General features: G+C 43.2%; 1 long non-coding RNA gene across 1 annotated transcript in view; it reads right to left on the bottom strand.

Moving 5' to 3' along the window:
• The window catches only part of LOC110259242, a 42,684-nt gene extending 40,143 nt beyond the window's left edge, over nucleotides 1-2,541 (bottom strand). The window contains exon 1 of the long non-coding RNA XR_002341449.1: nucleotides 2,361-2,541. This is a non-coding gene — a long non-coding RNA (uncharacterized LOC110259242). The remainder of the gene's footprint in view (nucleotides 1-2,360) is intronic.

Genomic DNA, 10,469 nt, shown 5'->3' with positions numbered 1-10,469 from the left:
GTTTATATTGTAGTCTGCATTCTCACAACAAAGAAATAATGCTTCTACGTTAGTTTCCCAGGGCTACCATACAAAAACACCACAAAGCGGTCGACTTAAACAACATTTACGGCATCACAAGTGACTTAAGCAGCATTTACTGCCTCACGAGTCTATAACGTAGAAGCCTGAGATAAATGCTGTGGCAAGATCAGGACCTTCTGAGGGCTGTGAGGGAGAAATCTGTCCCAAGCCCCTCTCAGCTTCTGGAAGTTTGGTTGGCAGTGTTTGAGGCTTCTTGGCTTCCGCTGCATCACCGCAGTCTCTGCCTTGGTTTTTAGATGGTGGTCTCCTTATTCACGTGCCTCTGGGTTCTTACCTCCCCCTCGTATAAGAACACTCGTCATGTTGGATTAGGGGTCCATCTTATTCTGGTATGACCTCTTTTTTTTTTGCAGGATATTAAAGGTTTCTATTTATTTTTCCCCAAGCATAATTTATTCTTTTTTATGAGAGTATAGTTGATTTACAATGTTGTGTCAATTCTGCAGAGTCACCCAGTCATACAACTATATACATTCTTTTTCTCATAATATCTTCTGTCAGGTTCTGCCCCATGTACTCCCTGTGCCGTACAGTAGGACCTCATTGCTTATTCATTCTAAATGTCATAGTTTGCATCTATCAACCCCAAAATCCCTGTCCATCCCACTCCCTTCCACCTCCCCTGGCAACCACAAGTCTGTTCACCATGTCTGTCTGTGTCTGTGATCCATTTCTGTTTTGTAAATAGGATCATTCGTGCCATATTTTAGGTTCCACGTATAAGTGATATTATATACTATTTGTCTTTCTCTTTTTGACTCACTTTACTCAGGATGAGAATCTCTAGTTGCATCCATGTTGCTGCAAATGGCGTTATTTTGTTTTCATGGCTGAATAGTATTCCATTGTGTTTATGTACAACATCTTCTTAATCCATTCATCTGTCCGTGGACATTTAGGTTATTTCCATGTCTTGGCTTTTGTGAATAGTGCTGCTATGAACACAGGGGTACACGTATCTTTTTGAATGAAAATTTTGTGGTATGACTCTTCTTAACTAGTTCACCTGCAGTCAATTCTGAGAATTCTCAGAATAACTCACATTTTAAGTCACTGAACGTTAGGACTTCGACTTACGAATTTTGGTGGAACATGATTCAACTCGTAACAGCTTTTAAAAGATAGGAGGAGAAAGGAGATGATGAGAATAGTGAGAAATTCATTGGTTATTGTATTCACAAGAGATAAGATTTAAAGTCTAACTTGAAATTTGTCAAATCCAATATGAAAATTTGGGTTAAATAAAATGGCACATTCTAAATGGTAGTTTAAAAAGCCGCAAGTACAAATGTAATCAATAACACAAAATATTAAATAGTTAAATAGCAAAAGTAATAAAACATGTCATATGGAGAAAGAACAAAGACAAATTCATACACGCATACTCATAAATCTTAATTAGCTCCAATAACTTATAAAAACAGTTTTTAATTCAGTTCACAAGGTCAAACACCTCTGTGCTATCTACAAGTGACACACCCGAAGTGATTCAGAAGGTGGCGAAACAACAGCCATCAGCAAATGTGCACCTATGAAGTGAAAATAATAAGAACGCAGGATATTCAATCCTTACAACAGATGAGGCAGAATTCAGGCCAGAAAGAATTAAACAGGAAAAGGAAGAATGGGGGTTAGTGCCAACACCAAAAATAGAACAGTTATGAATATCTATGCACCAAATAACTGACCAACCACTGGCACCTTTCTGAAAGAAGACAAATATTGAAATGCTAAAATAATAGATGTTTAACCACCTCTCTCAATACGAGACATATAGCAATAGGACAAATGTAAGAAAGGAGGCAGACAACCTTTAAAGTGCAGAAACTATGGTAGATCTTATGATCAAGCCACTGAACTTTACTATCTAATATTACAGAACACGTTTGCCCATCAAGAAAACATGAAAAATCCACACCAAAAAATGTACTCATACCCTTAGTGAAAGGAAACCCTCCTCTGTTTTAAGGTCTACTCACAGGACACCACTGCAACCAGATGTGTTTTTCCCCACACCAACCCATTCTCCAACCCCAGGCAGGTGTCCAACAATTCAATTTAGGGTCCGACACTATCTCTCTGAAGTTCGTGTCAGATCCCACAGGTTAGGGGCTCGGTTCGACAAGACTCCCTCCACTTCAGATGCCAATCAAAAGACGTGGGGGACCCCAGGTTACCCACACTTGTGTCTGCCTGGGCTACAAATCGGGAGGTCCCATGGCCCCCTCCTGAGGTTATAACAGCTCACATAACTCAAGGAAATTATTGCTATTTACCTATTTGTTATATGAAAACCGCTATGATAAAGGATACAGCTGAGCACGCAGATGAAGAAGAATGTAGGATGACATCTAGAAGGTTCCCAAACCCAGGAGCTCTGGCGTGCCACCCTCTCCCTGTGGAGGGGTGTGTTCACACGCCTGGACGGTCTCAGAACCTCTCAGTTCAGGGATTTTCATGGAGGCGTCACCACGTAAGTGTGATGGATTATTAACTCAATTTCCAGTCCCTCCCTCCTCCCCCAAGGACTGGCGATGAGGCCAAAAATTCCAAGCTTCTAATCATGGCTTGGTCTTTCTGGGGGCCAGCCCCCATCCTAAAGCTATCCAAGAGCCCGCCCAGAGTAGAGAGCCTCATTCGAACAAAAGAGTTTCCATCACCTTATTTCCACAAAGGACTTGGGAGTTTGGGGTCAGGAACAGATCAAATATGGGAACGGAAGATGCCCCTAGCACCTTTACCTCTTAGGAAATTACAAAGGTTTTTAGGAACTCTAGGCAGGAGCCAGGTACAGAGATCAAAAATATATACTTATTATGATATCCCAATACCACCTTAGGTCACAAAGAAAAATCAGTAATTTCAATGATATAGAAATATGACAATCCACAATCTCTGATCCCCTAAAGAAAATGAGAAATTCACAGAATTAAAAAAAAAAAAAGACCTTCCCTCCTGGAAATTGTAAAACCCCCTATTAAGTATCTCTTTGTTGAAAGAGGAAAAAACCAACTGAAATTGCAGATACCTTGAAAACGATAATAAAAACGCTTCGGCGAGGAGGAGATTATGGGATTTTTTAAAAAAGAGTTGTCGACGAAAAAACACACAACCTGAAAGTTGAGAGTTAAGTTTTATTTGGGGCAAAAGTAGGACTTAAGCCCAGGGAGACAGCATCTCAGGTAGCCCTGAGAAACAGCTCCGAGGCAGGTGGTGAGGGAGGACCTAGGGTATAGAGGAATTTTTGCAACAAAGGGCAGGGAGCAGGGACCAAAGAGGCCTGGGCTCCCTGAAATCATTCCTTTGATGTGCACGTCCACTATCGGGGCCAGTATCCCGAGTCTGAGTTTTCACAGCCTGCAGGACTCCCTGGCTCTCACCCTGGGAGATATTCTTTATCCTTAACTACAGAACCAGGCTGAAATACCACCCAAGGAGGAAAAAGGGGGAACATCGGGACATGATATAGGTGGTGGGGGTGGGGGGTGCATACAGCATAGACCCATTTTACAGAAGTTTGTTGCTGACCTCCTGAAGGTCACTCCCAGTCACAAGGAGCAGACATCACCATGAAGGATTTTCATGTTTTTCTAGACATGAGTGTTGGCTTTGCTGAGGGAGGAACACACAAGGCCTAGTTGGCAAAAAAGAGATGTATGAAGGCATCAGAGGGGCATGGGCTGAGCTCAAGATGGTACCAGCTCTGACTGTGAAGAGGTGCTAGGCTTATAAAGGATCTGAGGCTGGAGGTCACGGCGGGAACGAGTGGGTATGAGGCCAAAGCAGGAGTAGGTGAGGAGGGTTAGGTGGTCGGGTCCCATGACAGAGGGCAGTGAACCCTTGTAGGTGGTTCATCTCTGCTCCCCATTCCAGGAAAAGGTGTCGATCTTGTGCCAGGCCATACCCACATCCCCAGCAGGGCTCCAAGGTCATCAGCCACATGCGGGGGGGTGGGGGTCTGTCTCCATCCCCCTGGGAACCTATCACATAAAATCTTCTAAAACTACCTGACGATCTGAAGGCCTGTTCTTCCAGCTTTCCCAGAGCACAGAGCGCCTCACTCCTGGTCTCTGCCCTGAGCTCCACTCAGAGGGTGCCGTGGGTTGGTAGCTGCAGTGACTCATGTTTTTACTCAACGTAGAGGCTGATGCCAAGGGCCAAACTTCAGTTCACACAGTGATCCAGCAAAAACTATCCCCCTAAATATTTCTACTAGTGATGCAGGTGCCTCATACCCCCGAGAGAAAAGTTATATGCCTTATGCGTCTTTTTGAAATTGAACAGCTTAGAGACCTGCCTTGTCCTTCTCCCTGACCTAATGGACCCTAAACACAATCACCCATAAGCTAAAGATGAGTCTCCCTGAGCACAGTTGCCTGTGGGTTAAAGAGGGTGCGCACATGATGTTTTTCAGGAACTTCCCTAGTTTGCGCTAATCTCTGATCAATCTGCCCTTTTTGCAAGTACTGTTATTCCAGGCAATAAGCCAGAAGACCCCATCGTGAAGATCCCCTGACTCCAGCTTTGATGACTAAGGTTCCCCCAAAGAAAGAAGAAGGCCTGCTTGTCCCAATCCCAACTCCTATCCGAAAACCTATTTTTCTCCTTTTTACTCTAAAACTCCTTGCAATTCTTTCTAAGGGGGCGAGGGGGTATGGTCTTTAAGGTGTTAGCCTGCTGTGGCCTCCTTTGCCTGGCAAAGCAATAAAGCTATTTTTTTTTTCTTTCTCTCCTTTACCCAACAGTCTGTCTCTGCTTTTCAATTTGGCACTGGCAGACAGAGGCCGAATGCTAGCAACGCTAATAATAATTGACTTGAGGATGAAAAACAATTGACTCACAGCCAAAAAAAGTAGAAAAAGTTCAACAAAGCAAATCGAAAGGAATCACAAGTAAAGAGCAGCACTAGAGACAGAAGGGAACGGAGTATGGTATAGACTGAAGGACACGTAATTCATATATTAGGAGATACTACGTTTTCGAAACAATTTTCCAAAGAGACAAACACCAGCTAAGGTCATCAAGAGAAAGGGGGAGAACGTGCAAATCTATGAACCATAACATGGAATGAATAACCAGAGGGGACTGGGAAAACTTGAGCTCCGGGGGGGGTCCCCCTGCCCGTGGCCAGGAGAGTCCTCGAAAGTCCGGGAAGGGGCAGGGAGGCAGTACTTCTAGTAACCTTCGGAACTGCCTTTTCACTTTCAAAAAAAAAAACCTTTAGAAATGGGACCACATGAGGCTGGAGGCGGGCCTTTTCAGCTCAAAGGCCGAACGGAGGGCCTTGTTAGAGAATTTCTTAAAACCCAGGGAGGATTCTCAAAAGTATTAGTAAATGGACTCCCCCCATGAAAGGCTACCCGTCTGGCTAACCTGACCATAGGGGGTGTTCGGTACCTAGTGGGGGTTTTGCGGGGAGGCCTTCTCCCCCAGAGGCGAATAGGTGTCTCAGTCCTTTGAGGATATCGTGGGCGTGGTCACCCAAATCTTTAAGGAAACAAAACAAAAAACTTGTTATTTTACAAACCTGGCATTTATAGGACCAGGCGTGTAGCTCTAGAAAAAAATCCCAAACCCGCCAATCTTTTTACTCCTCCCCAAACCTCCCAGGGAGAACATATCTTTCTCATGCCTTTGAGATGGAAAATGTTCTACTTGGTGCTTTCAGGCTTTATCGCTTGCCATCTTTTTAAAATGCAGATTTCAGGAGTGCCCACTGGGGCAGAATGGGATTGGCGGCGTCTCGGGAGTGCTGGGACACAGGTTCAATCCCCGGCCCAGCACAGTGGGTTAAGGATCCGGTATTGCCATGAGCTGTGGTGTAGGTTGCAGACATGGCTTGGATCTGGCATTGCGGTGGCTCTGGTGTAGGCCAGCAGCTGTAACTTTGATTAGACCCCTAGCCTGGGAACACCCATATGCCTCGGGCGTGGTCCTAAAAAGACAAAAATATATATGTGTATATATACACACACACAGTCATTCTAGAAATTACATGGAACTCCTAAAATTCTGAAATATCCTGGTGAATGGTATCAGTCATAGTTTTACTAATTATCTTAAATTGTATGTTCAGTAGTAACCGTTTCTTTTCAGTTGCACTGTAAGCAGCTCTTTAACCTTGAATTGTCTTGCCACTTACAGACCAATTATTGTTGTACTCAAATGCTTTTGCAAAAGTACTTCATCTTCAAGAAGTTTCATAGGAAGGACTTTTGACAAGTGTGGATCATATTGCTGAACTGAATAAGAATTTTAAAATCCTGCTGGGAAAACTGATGGCTTCCTAAAAAGCTACCAAAAGGATTGGTTACCGAGTGGACTGGTAAATACGGTTTAATGTTTATGGTTTCCATCTGAACTATTACTGGGTTTTAATCTCTGTTTTCTAGATACAAGAAAACCTTCAACGGACACCTCTGTAAGTAGAATTCCAACATTTATCTTTTCTCTCTACCTGATCCCTCCAGCATCTGGAAACTCTTAGGTTCCCAGCAGCTTTCTCAGGTGTATAAAAGAAGGCCACCTCCTAACAGGTACAGGAATTTCAAGGTATTTAGGGGACCTTGAAAAGAAGAATTCTCCCAAACCTGTAGATATCACAACCAAAATCAGTTGACACCCTTGGCGTGGCTTTCCTGGCCTGGAGGTTTTTAGAGTTCAAGCTGAGATTCTTTATGAAAATTTCCAGCACAGCCAATGTCAAGTGTCTATGGTCGATTAACCATAGTTATTAATATATAATAATTAATTTGACGGAGTTCCCGTCATGGCGCAGTCGTTAACAAATCCGACTAGGAACCATGAGGTTGCGGGTTCAATCCCTGGCCTTGCTTAGTGGGTTAAGGATCCGGTGTTACCGTGAGCTGTGGTGTAGATCGAAGGCGTGGCCTGGATCCCGCGTTGCTGTGGCTCTGGCGTAGGCTGGTGGCTACAGCCCCGATTAGACCCCTGGCCTGGGAACATCCATATGCCGTGGAAGCGGCCCTAGAAAAGGCAAAAAAAAATTTTTTTTTAATAATTAATTTGATAAAAATGAGGGTAATTTTAAAGAGAAAGGGTTTGTGTTTCAATGGATGTTAAATTTCTTTCTTTCTTTTTGATAATTGAAGTCTATATTTACTGGCTAAGACTTCCCAGAGAGTTCCTGGTAAAGTTTAGTTATGAAAAGGACACTAAGTTTGGTTATCACAGAAAGCTATTTTTCAATGAAGATCAAATTCCCCATGACCGGCAACCAGGAGATTATTCATGCTGGAGAAAACATCAGACAAGGGAAATGTGGGAAGGGACCATATCAGGCCTCTCCCAAATGAACTGAAACTCCTGTTTTGACAAATGATTTTGACTAAGACCAGATTAGGATGAAACAAAGATGACATCTAACGTGGCTGCCCCAAGATGCTGGCACAGGCTCGTATACGGATGACCTTGATAATTGCTCACATTTTTGCTAGTGAGACAGGTGTATTTCTTGCGCTTAATCATAAGCAATTTTCAAAAATCAATCCAATTGTTGGGTTTATGGCTAATGATCTACGTCCAGTACACCCAAGTTGACTTGGTGGATTTCACCTCTCCAAGGTTCTAATTGAATGGCCTTTAAGGAAAAAAAAAAATTTTTTTTTTTTGTCTTTTTAGGACCACGCCCATGGTATATGGAGGTTCCCAGGCTAAGGAGTCAACTTGGAACTGTAGCTGCTAGCCTACACCACAGCCACAGCAATGTGGGATCCAAGCCACGTCTGCAAACTGCACCACAGCTCACAGCAATGGGGGATCCTTAACCCACGGAGCAAGGCCAGGGATCGAACCTGCACCCTCATGGATGCTAGTCAGATTCTTTTCAGCTGAGTCACAATGGAAACTCCTAGAAATTTTATTTTAAAGGAAAGAACGTCTAGCATCATGCAAAATAATGTTACCACCAATATCACTAAATGAAATTTCTTTTACTTGGCCAATTAATGATGCTGTTCTGGCCATAAATAATCCTTTATATTGGATGTTGAATATTCGGTGGCTCCTAACAGGACGCATTTGTGGGACAAGTGGATTTATGGACCAAGTTTATGACCTTGACTCGCCCCAGGTTGATGAGGGAGAGGCATAGTTGGTTTCCCTTGGGTTTAAGGTCACTCACTTATAAGCAGCCTTGGAAACAGCCCCTGCCAATCTGTCAATCAGTCTTTAGCACAGGCATGCTTGCTTCCGTCAGTTTTCCAATGATTTGGCCACGATATTCGTTCGTTCCTGTTATAACCTATGAAGTGTCATATTTCTGCTGTGAACAATCTTCTTCCCAGCTTAAAGAAAATGGTTTGGTTTAGGAAGATTTAGCTTAAATTTTTGCTAATGACAAGGTTCCTACTACCAATTTAAATTATAATGTGTGGAACTTATAAGATGATAGTTTCTCGCCTTTCCCACCGTGTGTCATCAGCTTGTATTAGGACAATGATGTCTAAATGACTTGAAACTGTAGATCACCTCCCCAGTTCTCTATAAAATAATGGGTGTATGTAATGCATATGTGAGGAAAATTGGCTTCAGTCCCTTATTTGACAGCCTAGAACTGACTGTCAATCCTTGCCAAACATTCATCTAGTATAACCCCCAGAAAAAGAGAACTGGGCTCTTAGGACCCAGCCCTGAGGGACATGAGACACAGGGGGCAGCCACTCTAGCTTCAGGGGACCACATATTTATTTGATCACATAATACTTCCTATCGAAAGGCTAGTGATGAACAGGGGGAAAATATGAAATCAAATTCATATTTTGTGGCAAGACAAGAAAAATATAAATATAAAAATTTGGAGCTCCTGTCATGGCTCAGTGGTTAACGAATCCGACTAGGAACCACAAGGTTGCGGGTTCGGTCCCTGGCCTTGCTCAGTGGGTTAAGGATCCGGTGTTGCCGTGAGTTGTGGTGTAGGTCACAGACATGGCTTGGATCCCGAGTTGCCGTGGCTGTGGCGTAGGCTGTCGGCCACAGCTCTGATTAGACCCCTCGCCTGGGAACCTCCATATGCCGCAGGAGCGGCCCTAGAAAAGGCAAAAGGCCAAAAAAAAAAAAAAGGCAAAAAAAATGTCTCTACCCTTTGGTCTCCCCTCTTCTCACTGAGCATTGGGTATTGGCATTCTACAGCAATCAGACCTCCTCCACTGGCAGGCACATCTGCTCAACCATAAAGAGCTACGTTCTCCTAACATCAAGACAATTCTTTAAAGATAAATAACATTCCTTCTTCTTGTAAGAGGTCTCATGACCCACCAGGACGATGCTTAGATCTAGATTGGGTAAATGGTCACACATTTGATGTACAGACCTCTGTCTCCCACAAACTTCCATAAAGCTGAGTTCCTGTCGTGGCACAGAGGAAACGAATCTGACTAGGAACCATGAGGTTGCCGGTTCGATCCTTGGCCCTGCTCAGTGGGTTAAGGATCCGGTGTTGCCACAAGCTGTGATGTAGGTCACAGACATGGCTTGGGTCTGGCATTGTTGTGGCTGTGGTGTACGCTGGCAGTGGTAACTCCGACTGGACCCCTAGACTGGGAACCTCCATATGCCACGGTTGTGGCCCTAAAAAGACAAAAAAAAAAAAAAAAAAAACTTCCATAAAGTGTGTCTCAACTTCTGATGGGCAGAACAGTTCTCAGAGCTTTCTGAGCTGCTCTTCTGGGGTTACAATCCTCAAATTTGTCTTGAATAAAATTTTCCAATTCTTTTTTTAGGTCAACTGATCGAAATATTAATTTTTCATTAACATTATAAATCATAATATCAAGGTGAGGAAAAATGTAAGTACCCTAGAGAAAATTGAAGCCTCTGTCAACTACAGCAACAGTTGTGTGTGTGTGTGTGTGTGTGTGTGTGTGTGTGTGTGTGTTGGTGAAAGGATGCTCTGTACGGACAGGGGTGATGGTTGCACAAACTCTGTGACAACTAGAACTCACTGGATGGTACTTTAAATAGAGGAATTAGATGATATGTAAATAGCACCTCAATAAAATTATAAACAAAGAAGGTTCTAGTAGATGATTTAGTGATAATCAATAGTGCTATGAGGTTTCATCCCATATTTTCTCTCCAATTCTTCCCCAGCACATTGTGTAAGGACCATGGAATGTTAGGACATTAGAGTGTAATTATTTAGTTACTCCTCTTTTCCTCACCAGACAATAAGAGGCAGAAAGACTAGGTTTGATACAAAGCTGCATCCCTGAAAATAGAATAGGAAAGACTCTCACATAAGTTATCTCCATGGATCCAAAAAACCAGTGGAAAACAAACCTCTGTATGAGCTTACACGGGCTTAGCCCTCTACCCTCCATCGCTGCCCACTGTGCCTCCCTTTCAAGTAACTTATTTTCCATGTG

This window comes from Sus scrofa, chromosome 2 (genome assembly GCF_000003025.6).
Source record: "Sus scrofa isolate TJ Tabasco breed Duroc chromosome 2, Sscrofa11.1, whole genome shotgun sequence".
Taxonomy (NCBI): Eukaryota; Metazoa; Chordata; class Mammalia; order Artiodactyla; family Suidae; genus Sus; species Sus scrofa.
The sequence above is the reverse complement of the archived record's forward strand: the minus strand, read 5'-3'. Positions and strand labels throughout refer to the sequence as shown.